This window comes from Dreissena polymorpha, chromosome 1, assembly GCF_020536995.1.
Source record: "Dreissena polymorpha isolate Duluth1 chromosome 1, UMN_Dpol_1.0, whole genome shotgun sequence".
Classification (NCBI taxonomy): Eukaryota; Metazoa; Mollusca; class Bivalvia; order Myida; family Dreissenidae; genus Dreissena; species Dreissena polymorpha.
The window spans coordinates 75,110,851-75,124,862 of record NC_068355.1 but is presented as its reverse complement, the minus strand read 5'-3'; positions in this window follow the sequence as shown (position 1 = coordinate 75,124,862).

Genomic DNA, 14,012 nt, shown 5'->3' with positions numbered 1-14,012 from the left:
CAATGGAATACAAGATAAAGGCATTATCCACAGTTGTATATCCAGCTCTAAATCCAGCTTGAGCTTCTGAAAGCCTACTGTATGTTTCAATATAAAATGTCATTCTTTTAGTAATGATTGCAATGTATACTTTACTAAAAAAATCTAATAATGATATACCCCTGAAATTATTTGGATTATTTAGACTACCTTTCTGTGCAAGGGTATGATAACTGATTTTGTTCAACTATCTGGAAATCCCCTCGTGTAAAGAGCCTCTGAAACAGTTTACGTATAAAAGGTTATAATGCACTAGCGTCATAAATTAAGTGTTGGGGTAATATATTGCCTCCATGTGCTTTCTTCATATTAAGTTATTTGATACCCTGTAATTAGTCTTCATCTTTAATAAAAGAATTGAAAATAAGCTGTTCAATTTCATAGAAATGCATGTTAACATCACAATTATTATCAAACTTTCCCATTCTGCCCTCTTCAGTATTATCATTCAAAAATAATGTACTAAAGAGTTCAAACCATTTGTCCAGAGATATATCAGCTTCCGATTTTGGTTTGCTTAAAACCTTTTAGATTTCACACCAAAACTTTAATGAATCATTTACAGAACTCGCTACATTTTGCAAATACTTTTTATTAAATAACAAGCGTTTTTGTCTGTATACTGTTTTATATTTACATTTACTCCGTATATAGTCGTTCAAATTGTGATCAGACCTCTGCGACTTTAATCTTTTCAACAGTTTTCTAGTGGTTTCTTTTGCCATATTACATTCTCGGTCAAACCATTCATCTTTCAACTTTGGCTTTTCTCTTTTTACCTTTTGAAACTGAACACTACTATTTCAAACCCATGATTTAAAATCGTATAAAACTGTATTTATATCAGTGTGATCTGATAACATTGTATCTAAGGTGCTAAAACTACATTAAAGAATATTTTCTGTCAAACAATTTAAATAATCCTCACAGTTATTATTTTTCAAATCGAAAAAAGGACTTAATTTCTGAAGTTATTTATCTTGCTAATACGCTGTTATGTTTATCCCAAGTAATAAAGTATCACAATGCTTGCAGAAGGAATTATACAAGATCTTGGACTCGCCATGCAAGTCACGAAGGCTCAGAAGCAAACATTAGCATTAACCAATTTGTGCATACTGAAGCTTTCAAGTACATATGTAATTATGATGAAGAGCATATTATACTAGGACATGATGTGGAACGGCTCACAGTGATTAAGGAAAGATACCTTAGTTACATTATCAAACACCACCCTTCTTGATACAATGAAAAACATATAACCTATACACTCAAAGATTAACTGTTTAAACATTTTCCAAAACCATTTGATGTGGAGGATGGAATTGATAAGTTGTATTGTTTATCATCTGCTGAACCTAAAGCATCTGCTAACATTTTTAAGGCAGTAGATATTGGTTGTGCTGCTATGGAACCCTTTATCACTGGTTGTATCATTAAAAAAATTTTAACATGATTCTGTCAAGCAAAACAAACTTAAGACATTTGCCACATTCGAAGTGAGTATAAAAGTTTGAAGTTCTAGTAACACACTGGCACTAGTTAAAGCTGAACGCAATATATTGGCACATTTGATCCTTCTTTCAATTAAGAATGATATTGATCTTGAACGGACACTTTCTTATCCACTGTCTCCAGTCCCTTGGTCTTTGGAAACAGCTGAATATTTTACAATAAATGGAGACTAATTGAAACAACACTAAATAATGATGTTACAAGTATCATTGATGGCAACGCAGTACTACACATATTGGTATCAGTGCCTGATATCTTTGAAGAAGTAGCCAAGATGGTTTTAGGTCACCTTCCAAAGTGTGGTCGTGATTTAGTCACAGATATCCATCATAAAACTGCATTCAACTCATCACCATCATTTCTTTTGTCAGGTGAAAAAACCAAAACGCACAGGGAGTGGACACGTTTTCTTTCACACGATTTTAACAAACGCTTCTTAAATTACTATTGGAACAATGGAGCACTGACAAATATGCAGAACAACCAACTTTAGGATCGTCAAATTAATTTTGTTCTTGGTGAACGATACTGTCTGCTATGGCGGACTGATAACTGAGGTAGTTCCAGGCGAATCTCTGTTTTCGTTTCATGAGAAATCAGATACAGTAATTATTTTGCATTCCATGCACATAAAAGAATTTAAACCAGAAACCAAACCATAATTGTGAGATCACCCGAAACAGATTTTCTCATAAGGTTTTGGAGACAAATTGGGTGTTCAATCATATTTGACATGGGAACTGGAAACCCACGGAGACTCATCGACATAGACAAATTACTCAGATGTAAATAAGCTCCGGTCTGATACATTCTGTTAGAGACGTCAGATCAAAGGTAATACTCTAAACTCATGCGACACTATTGACTTAAGTTTGCTACATCAATGTAAAGCAACACTTAAAATGCACGCCAGGCGTGCTAAGTACCAAACATATATTTGGTTACACGCCCATGGAAGATATCCCTGCATGCCTCAAAATAGGGGGTGGAAAAATTGGTGCAGACGGAAGCAAATAATGTGTCCACTGATAGTGACAATATCCCCAGTAAGCTAGTGAACAGACTCTGTACAAAATTGCAAAAGGATAAAACCAATTTTGATAAAGATGCAAATGATGAAAGTATTAAAATTGACAATTTGCTTGATGAAATTTTTGATGATCAGTGATATAACTTCTGTGTCCTAACTATGATAATGTTTAAAGGCAAATCGTTCGTTACAATTTGATTTGAAAGTATAAAATAATAATAATGATAATAATAATAATAATAATAATCATAATCATAATCATTATTATTATTATCATTATTATCATTTTATTATAATTAGATGTAGTAATTTTATGGTTTTTGTTATTATAACAATGATTATTATTATCCTTATTATTATAACAGTAATAATCATCATCACAATAATATTAATTTTATTTAAGATGATAAAATTATCAAGTTAGAAATATCTGCTAAGTTGAGTAATTATTATTATAATTGCTATCATTATTTTTTTTTCTTGTTCTTCTTTTTCTTGTTCTTCTTCTTCTTGTCCTTTTTTTGTTTTTCTTCTTCTTCTTCTTCTTCTTCTTCTTCTTCTTCTTCTTCTTCTTCTTCTTGTTATTATTATTATTATTATGTAGAAGTAGTAGTAGTATATTTAAGATGATACAATTATCATGTAATAGTAGTGGTAGTTGTATTAGTAGTAATAGTAGTATATTTAGATGATACAATTATCATGTTATTAATATCTTTTAAGTTGAGTATTAGTCGGTCTATTTTTTGCTTGATTGATGTATTCCTATGTATGCTATCAATTGTATCATCATTATTTTTTTCACTATTATTGTTATTATTATCAATATGGTTAATAATTGTTAAATTGATTATTGTCAATATTTTACCAAGCTTGTTGACATATTGTTTGAAAGAATAATGTAATTGTGATCTGATATAATATGCGTCACAAACAATAAGTATGTTTAAGGACTATTTATGTGAATCGTATACAAATATGTGTAAAATGTGTATGTGTCACATATATTTTAATTGAAAATATCATTTTATAAACATAACAGGTAGGCTTCGAATGATTTTAATCCTTTTTTATTAAGTATATATTCTTTATTTCCTCCGATATCGAAGATTCGAACAACATAGTTATACAATAATCACAAAACATGTAATCATGAATAAATATACAGAATACAAACTTAATGATATCATTTCACCTGTTGTCAAGTTCACAATAACACATACCAAGGTCGAGAGCGAAACTTGGTGTTTTATTTGTAAACTTATAAAGCTATTTCTCACATGAAGTTATTTATCTAATACCAAATAGTAGGTAAATAAACATCAAGTATTCGATTACCCCACTATTTTACTATAATTGATAACATAATATGATTTACCGTAAACGAAAACAAAAATTTAAGCTAAAATAAGGTTATCAATAACATATTGACAATTTTATCCTGTCAATTTCATACCATTACAAAGAAAAAATTAAGTGAGCATATTGTATGAAAGGTAATCTAATTTTTTTTATTAAAACACGTTTAACACTCATATATTTTAAAGTTACATTTCTCCGTAACGCCACGCTAGCCAATTGCAAACAGTGCCAAGTGTCATGAGACTCGGGGGATATTGAGGATTAAAAAAAAATAGGGCGTACAAAATTTACCCCTGGCGGTGCAAAAGTGTTCTTGGCTCATGGCCTAATATAATTACAGTCTAAAGACATTCAAACACATTATTATTACCTATTTGGCGCGTTGTATCCGATCGTTTCAAATTATTGTTTCTTTCTTAGTTTGTTTAAGTACGTAACATGATCGACTTAGACGATAAACCTGGTCAATATATAAGAAATTGTCACCTATCTAGGGCCACATATTATCCGAACTTGTTAAACCTTATTCAGAATATTTTTCTTCATGTCATCTGGTTATCAAAATCAATTGAAACATGAGGTCGATCGTGTAAAATCCAGACGGACATATAATAACTTGTGCGGAGTCAATCACCGTATGATGGTTGAAACCTAAGCCGCGTCATATTGCTGAAGACACCGTGAATCATCTCATGATGTTATTTAAAAGCAATTAAGTGGTAATATAACAGTGTCATTCAACAGATTCCTACGTCGGAATGGTGACGGTATGGACCATAATAATATGAGTAAATGCAAAATAAGCAAAATGCCCATTCATAATGTTCTTACAAGCAGGGAACTTTATCAACATAAAAAGAACGAAATAAACTTATGACAAGTTTTAACAAACTGCAACATCGTACACTCAAATGTCTTCGTCAATATTTACAACGCCATATAAGAAAACACGAAATAAGTCTCTCTACACAATCTTTAAATCTGGAATGCTGTTAACTCAAAATAACAATAAGCACAATCAATTCGATTTTGGCTGTTTGCTAAAAGAGTGAAAACTCTTTTTACCGTATGCTTCGTATCTGCCCTTAGTAAATAGATTTTTGCAATTGAAACTAAGTAAACCTTTGATAGATCTTGGCAGTTTTGTTCTTGTTTTCTGTAAAATTTGTATGCATATCTTTCTTTCAGCAACCGTTTATCTATTTCTGGCGGATCCGCCTAGGTCAGTTAAGGAAGCAATGGGTTGTAAATACACAAATAATTCAATGTGTTTGAGAAGAACTGTTGAATTGTGAAAGGCAGGTAAAATGTCAGCGGAAACATACTGAGGAATGATGCTATCAGGGTCGATAAGGTAACTCGTGAAATATAATTGTTTTATAATTAAACGGAATGTTTCATCGTTTTGTGTTTTGATAAACTTTGATAAAACAAAAAATGTTTTGTCCTGAGTGAGGTTATGTGAGAAGATTGCATAATATGTGAATTGTGAGCCGTGAGCGCTCCTTTTGTAGCATAAAATCCCTTGCATGAACACTGTATCTGACTCGGTGGGCTTTACAATATATCTTACTTAAGTAATTAATGCATATGTTTGAATTGTTTATAAAGGCATACAATTATACTTAGCTTCTGTTTTTTAACAAAAAATAAGAGAAACGAACATTCCATAATATATATGGATGATAACTTTGCTGCTCACCTTTTTAGATGACCCTTGCTAATGACAGAAGTACCGGGAATCCTGAAATTAAACACATTGAATCGCAATTATCAGTTTCAGCGGACCTTAAATTTGGCTCCAACTTAAAAGTTCAAACCAACTGCTTAGTATGCACATTCCCCCGTGTACTTGATTATCAACGCAATCTTGTTTTCTGTACAACAAACTCCAAAGTTATGATTTTCAGCTGTTGGATCCAATAGTGATTCTAAATTTTCTTTGAAAGCAATCGCATCTTCGGTCAGTTGCTCAATGGTTGTATAACAAGTATACGTCCAGGCGAACGCTTTAACAACAACTTACTAAATGTCCATAAAGTCACTTACCGGAAACTGTCTATCACGTACATGATGTATGTAAATACGAAATAACAGGTTTGTCTTTCAGTACACCGTTAACTGTCTATCACAATGTAAATACGAAATAACATGTTTGTCAATCCTATGCGAGCGGGATAGGCTAACAACATGTTAGTTTTTGCGATTGCTGCAATAGGCCCAAAGCAAATAGGTCTCGCTTGCTCGTCCACCAACTGTATATCTCTCAGCAATAATTTACTACCAATCAGTATTGTATAGTCTTACGTGATAGAGTAAGAAACACGGTTTGATGCAGATTATTTTTAAAGAAGCTTACCATGCAACGAAAACTTTTAATTTTTGTGACGCTCAAAGAGATATAATTCTGTTTTTACCAGAATGCTTCAATTATAAGGGTTGAATAGTGCGCAACTCGAATTTGATTCCTTGCGACAACGAATCAAATATATCTGTGTGTGTCGTGTTTTTTGCTATAAGTATTTAATCGATAGATCTTAAATAATCGTTAGTATGTGTCATTCTGGGTTTGAAATCATCCTTGTCCCTAAGTGTGGCCGTGTTTAGCCATAAAGAAAGCTAGTATTATTTTTTAGCAGAGCTGTCTAGTACATAATTCTTCATATTGTGACCGTGGTTGACAGACTTCAATAGGAAGATGAGCGTGCAATTAATTAAATACCAAAATGTCATTTATAGACGTCTTGGTATATTTTAAGGTTTCAGGTCTAGTAAATAAATATCAAAGTGCCTTTAAAATAAGGTTAACCAATGGGTCAGTAGCATTCATGCAAGGCGTTGTATTCCCATGGTAACTTCAAAACTATTTCCGTTATAAATCAATACGAGTTATGTAGTGGTACGGAATCAAACTCTCCGTGAATTTTTTAGACCATCTTTCATTAAAAGTAGTTAGCGTATTCACGCAAGACTGACGGATTATCTCTATGTCAATTTTTTGAGAAGTTAAATGTGAATTTAATAGGGAATGCATTGAATTCGGTCAGAATAAGGAGCTGTTACTATCCTCTATTTAGCACAGTACGTATTTAATCGCATCTCTGCATCAATAATGTCTGCGCCTGTCCGGTTTGGTGAACACCTATCAAATTTAAATGCTACCGGAGCGGGAATTAACCTGGATCGCATATATAAGAAGTGTTTGTGTCGACCACTGCACAAAAACGGACAGTTTGAGGCCAATGTTGCGGTTATTTCTCGTTCGTTCTATGTTATATAAGATGTTTTGTTCTCTTTAAACTCAACTATCACGCACCAATTAGCACTCACCGTTTAAAGCCAGGCCAACGGTATTTAAGACATCATAGTCGTTGCGATATTCTGACATGAACCAAACATGGCGTTGATAACTGCACTGCTTGGTCAGACTCTGACTTCTATTGTAAGTATCCTTGTGACACATTTAAGAAAAAATTGTTATGATCATGTAGATAACTGACAGCACCAACGATGTCTACACGATGGCGAACTTCTCTCCCAAATGCCACGGGCAGCTTTCAAGCGATCGCCGATGTATTTTCGATGGGTGTCGGGTCAACATGGAATACAGTTGCCAATACATGGAATAACCTTGAAGAGGGCTTTTCAAGATCTATGTCAGTCCGGGACTCGTTCAGTCACAAGTTTAGCATAAACGGAAAAACAATTGGAAGGTTTTCTCATACAAAACCGACCGAGAGAACGAGACGGAAGGGAGTATGGAATGCACCTTGTTTTCAGTTTACAAGCGAAACGTTCAACCACAAAAAGAGCGAACGGTTTTCCAACATTCCGAATACCGACACAAAGGAGAGCATTGAACAGAAAGGTTTTGATTCAAACATTGAATTGAAATACAATTCACAGATACCAACCCCAGAGAAAAAGAGATTTGAACAATTACAAACACCTACAGCAAATACTATGAGACCAGAGAGGAAGTCTCTTCAACTAGAGATTAGAGACTACAGAAGTTTTAATCATCGACTGGACGGATATGACCCTCTTGATTTACCAGGTATTCTCCCTCTTAATGGTATAGAAGCTTACAATCAGAAGTCACATGAAAGTACAAGCAACGCCAAAGTATGTAACAGCATGGTTCCCGAGAAACCCAAATTACCGACGTCACTTGGAAACGATATGTCGCAGAATGATCAAGACATCAGATTAGTGCTCAAAAGAAACGATTTCCCAAAGCCGCTCGGAACCGATATGTCAAAAAAGTGTCCAGTTATTGAGAAGACGATCATCGCGTCATCGAGATTGTCTCTCACATACGATCTTAAATCCAAAGCACTTGGCATCAATATAAAGATTCTACATTTTAATTTTTCATTTATTCCACAAACAATTGTGCAACAGAACAAGTATTTCATTCGGACCAAATGCTATATAACAAACACGGAACAGACTGCATGGACGAAAAACAAAAGAGGTCAAAAAGTGATGGAATTCAATTACAATCTAAAGATCAAGAAGGTTACTCTTGAACAACTTAATAATTTGAGCGTATGTCTCGAGCTCTGCTGTGTCTGCTCCCGTGTGCCGTTCAAACGCGCGAAGGTCGTCGGAGTGGGTCTGTTGGAGGTCGGTCGAGTTAGCCTCGTCGAACAAATGCAAAACATTTGTGTTTCGTTCAGTGCATGTCGAACGTACGGCCGTAAATAACGGAAATCAACTGTTTTGCGAAACTTTTACCGTAAGTTTGACTATTTTATAACCAAATAACAATAGAAGCTAATAAATAGTTGCTTTCAATATAAATGCTGTAATGCAGATAAGAATGAAAGACGTTTTAGATGAGTTTCCTTTTGTTTTGTTTTTTATTGTAGGCATTGTAATTTGAATAGCTTGCAAATGTTGACTATTTTAGATAAAATATAATATTTGTGTTGTGTAACATGTCAATGTTTTTTAAATATTCTTTACGAAAAACACGTTGTTGGCTTTGTTTGCACATACGGTTGAAAAGTAAAGACGATAAAAATAAAGCCACTTGGACCAATATATCAGAAATAAAAATAGGGCCACTTAACGGATCTGGGCCATTCAAACTTTTGTTCAGCGTTTATCGTCAAAAAGAATATTAAAAAGAAATGCGACAAAATATGTCCATATAACATAATAAAGCTTAAATAACACACACACACACACACACATTATCTTACATATAACATATACGAAAGTGATCGTCCGAAATACAGACTTCTGAATAACGAACTAACTTTACACCCAATTTCTTATACAGAGGCCACTATTTCGGATACTTAAATTCGGATTATTCTCGCATAGCACATCTTTATTTTCGTTATTATTGGCGAGGTTAAATGTAAGATTTGTTATTTTTATCTCTGGTACAGTTTTTGAAGTCTTATCTGACCTTGAACTTTGCTCATGACTATATGAAAGCTGAAAACTGTATATGTTTTATATATCTCATTCCGTTTTCAAACGAAAACAGTTACGAAGGGATGTTATTAAACATGCAAAATGATTTCACCACGTAACCATAAAAGAAAGACTGCACCGGAAGCAGCTGTCCAAGCGCCTCTAGAACACAAGAAAGTTTAATCGAAATGCCTCAATATTTTATTTTATTTTATAATTGAAACGATAAAGCGCGCATCCTAGCTGTAAAAGTGTGTTTTCGTCTTAATTTTTAGTGCGAATATGCGTTTCTCGCCCATGCAGAAGAACGGTAAATTCGGCGACTTTCTACTTTGACACACGATTCTTGACCGTGGGATCTAAAAAACAGCTATAGTCTTGATGGTTAACAGTCCTTCGCCGTTCTAAGCGTAACAGTTCTGTATTCGCACCGAATGCAAATATGTCGGACAGCGTTTACATCAGTGCGACGTCACAATAGAGATGTCACAATAAAGCGTGACTGATTCAGAAAAAGTGTCTATGTGCCTCTATTAGAATGGAAAATTTCTTCAAAATGACTTTGTAATTTGTTGTTGTTGTTGTGTGTGTTTGTTGTTTATTTTCAATTAATGCCCACGTTAAATTCGGCGACCTTCAACGATTAAACGTCATGGGAACCGACAAAATCGCGCTGTTATCGGTGGTTATCGGTCATATTTTAGATAGTGCAGCTGGTTACGTTTTCTTTATTAAGCCGCGAAAAAGGCTCTGGGTTTTCATTACAAAAGAGAACTAAGAAGACATTAACTGCAATACATATATATATATTTTTTTCCCAACATACATTTACAGGAATTTTTTCTTGATTTATGCGTCTCTTTATTCATTTATTTGTTAAGTAAAAAATGCCTTATTCTTATTCGATTTGTATCCTTATTCATTATTGAAACCGAATAAGGAACTATGTTATCGTGAAATACAACAAAGAAGAAATGTACTGCAATTAATATGTTATACCCGTCCTACATTTACAATAATGTTCATTGATTTATTCGTCACGTTGGTTCATTTTAATTTATAATTTATAGAAAGAACAATCCAGTTCCTTATTCGATTTGAATAATTCCTTATTCAAACTGAATAAGGAACTGGATTATGATTACTTAAACCTATGTAGAAATGTATTGTTATTATTTAAATATACAACCTATATATCATGATGTTCATTTATATGTGGTTCACTTTGGATCAATTGTATTGATGTTAACGTAAGAAAATGTCAGTTCCTTTTTCGACTTGAATAAGGAACTGGCTCCTTGTTCCTTATTCAGCCGCGAAAAAGGAACTGGATAATAAATAAAAGCAAACATGTTTTAATGTACAAGATTGCACTTTTGTATCACATACATATAATGTAATGTTATATGCTTTAGGTGTTGTTAATGTGAAGTTAGTATTCGTATTAGAAAATTTTGGATCAGTTTAAAAAGGAAATCTTATGCAAGCGCGTAGAAGAAACATTAATTTGTAACGTAATACATTAAGTAAATGTATTCAAGTTATATTGTTATAATTAACTTAAGAATTGTATGAATTATTTTCATTCAAACCCTATATCAAATACGTTAAGCTTGAAAATGGAATAAGGAACAGTTCCTTATTCCTTATTCGAATAAGGAAAATTAAACTAGGAAAAATTAATCAACTTACTTTCCATTTCCAAATCAGGTTTGAATTTTTTCTAATATGTTATTAATCATGTAAACGCTGTCCATGAAAATGTGTTTTATGCCAATGTTTAAGTACAATAATTGATATGTATACCCAGGATTGTCATAGATAAGTGAATAATAGCCCTGTGCAAGACATTTATCGTTTATTATTACTTCTGCATGTTTATGAGTGTTATTTAGCCATTGTTTCCACATCTTTAATTTCATATATTGCGATATTAAGATTATCCGTTTTACAACTTAAAATTAAAATTGTTCGATACGTCAACTACAATATTTTCTAGAACGAACGATGATGCCTGTGTTGCAAAGAGATTGTTATCGTAGACGAATTTCATGTTATTAGTTATTGTTTAAAATTTGTGAATTACTGTGCAGAAATAAGGATAAATATGAACTATTAACAGTACAAAGTTACTTTAAATGCTCGCAAAAGTACCAGTGTATTGACGAAGCGTTAACAATAAGAAATACTTTCCTGACCACCACTGTCTAACATACAGAGCTAAAAAAACGTTTATTCAAATATATTGATCGATGTGTTCCTGTAATTCGGAAAACAATCTTTATATTGAATGTGTCTGTGTGAATCCGTGGATTGACTTAGTTTAATAGTATAAGGAAATGTTCCAATGATATAACGTGACGGAATGCAAGTCTGATATGCTAAGATGCTTTGCTTTGCTCAAACGCCTCATGATATGGCGTCTCATCTGGGTCTGCGCTGTTTGCTTAAAAGAATTTCTGTAAGAACTATTATAAATATAGAAATACCTGTACGAGACATCCCTTATTTTGGAAATAAATTGATTCAATTTAGAAGAATGGGAGAGTCTACTAGGCATAAATGGGTTAAGCAGTTATGTTATTGTGCTTACGCACGTTCAAGTATGTCTATCAAATGTACACAGTGATCAATTGCTGTTATAGTCCAAAAGAGCATATTGAACAGCTAAAAAATTCTCTCTTCTTCCGGATAAAAAGACAGCTGCTCAGGCGGTGAATTAGAAAACATAATATAAAATGCATTCTGAATACATACGCATGACATCTTAATGCATATATAGGCCGCTCCCACATCTCGTTAGCTGGTTGATAAAGCCTCCAATGAAGGCTAGATAGACAGGCGGTGAGCTTTTACATCCTTTCCTGGCACCTGGCACCCTGGTATACAGAAAATACACGGAATATACCATCTGTATTTTTCTCTACTAGATGCGTTACTACTTATATATATATAATGTGAAGAAATAAGGATAAATCCACCAATGTAGTTTACGCTGTACACTGCGAACGGTGTAAGACCTTCGTATACGTAGGAGAAACGGGAGATACCCTGTACCAGCGACATCTTCTTAACCTGTCCCGCATACGGACACAACGACCCGGTAGCCGAGCACTTCTACACAAACGGCCACGGCGTCGCAGACTTCCGGGTCATGGGACTCGAAAAATTAAATGGAACCGACGAGTACCGGAAGACCATCGAACAACTTTGGAAGCGCAAGCTGAGGACGTTCAAACCATATGGACTAAACACAAAAGACTAAAATTGGCGCGCTATGTAACGTGCGCTAATATAACGTCACTTCCGCTAAAGATGATATGCTTATTCACAAATAAACGCCGCTGAAGAAGACCGAGAGGTCGAAAGCTACGGCAAATTTAATAAAAGCGTTTTATTTTATATATAAATATATATATATATATATATATATATATATATATATATATATATATATATATATATATATATATATATATATATATTGCATTTGCCTAGCATGGGGTTAATTGGTCTTGAATCAACAGACCATCGTGAAAGAACCGGTAAGAGGTGTGTGACGCATCCAAGAAACACGGGTACCCGGTCGAAAAGAGGTCCTTTACAAATAGAGGGATTCTCGCAGTGCAAATTATACCTTCGATTACCCTAGATCTTTGTGAAATCCTGATTTGATATTTCCTACATCGCTCCATTAAGGAACATTTTAATGGTATATGATGATAATGTAATGTCCCTGTAGTTGTTGAGGGTCATCTTTTCTATTGTTGCCGCCTTTCAGATTCCATAAACGTTTTTGCTTCATATATGCTAGGCTTTGAATAGTCCAACTTGTTGACGCTCTCAAAAATTAAGATACTTTTTATATTGGTAATATTTGGAGCGTACAACCGAAGAGGCAGTCAAACAATGGTGGACATTTTTCCTTCTTTGTCTATATTGTTGCGCAAGGATTTTTTGCGCAAAATTCAAGCCCCGATATCAGTCACTTAATATCAACGGATTGCAATATTATTTACATACCTGTGTAGATAATTCATTTCTCGATGATGTTCCGTAGAATTATGTTATGACACTTTAAATTTTGCACGCCTGAGCAATTTAAATCCAACACTATTCAATTTTTAATATCTCTCCATTCGCTCGCTGTGTAGATATAAATCGATAATACGGCCTCGATGCAAAGAATCTGGTTTAAATTTGGAAGAATAAACGGCGTAAAATACAGTTTGCGTTCGTCTGTTGTGGTGCAGAGCGTTACATAGTAAACCAATGTTATTATATTTTTCTGGATTAATTAAGCATTGTTTTTTCTCTAAAGTGACAATTTAAATGTTCTGAAATAAATAACATCTTTTATTTTTATACTGTACATAAATAATATTGATACAGATCGTACAGTATACCGTCCTATGTAACGTTGAATGTAAGTACATAAAACAACACAGACAAAGGTGCGAAAAAGACATTCATAACAAGTTTCTGAAACTTAGAAGAGTGAATAGAAACTGCACCATATCTGTTTGAACATATGCTTATTAAAAGATGAGCATACTAGATCTAGTTAGATAAAAGTCGGTGTTAAAAGCTCATGTTAAATAAAATTACGCATACACGTTACACCGTTATGCCTTCT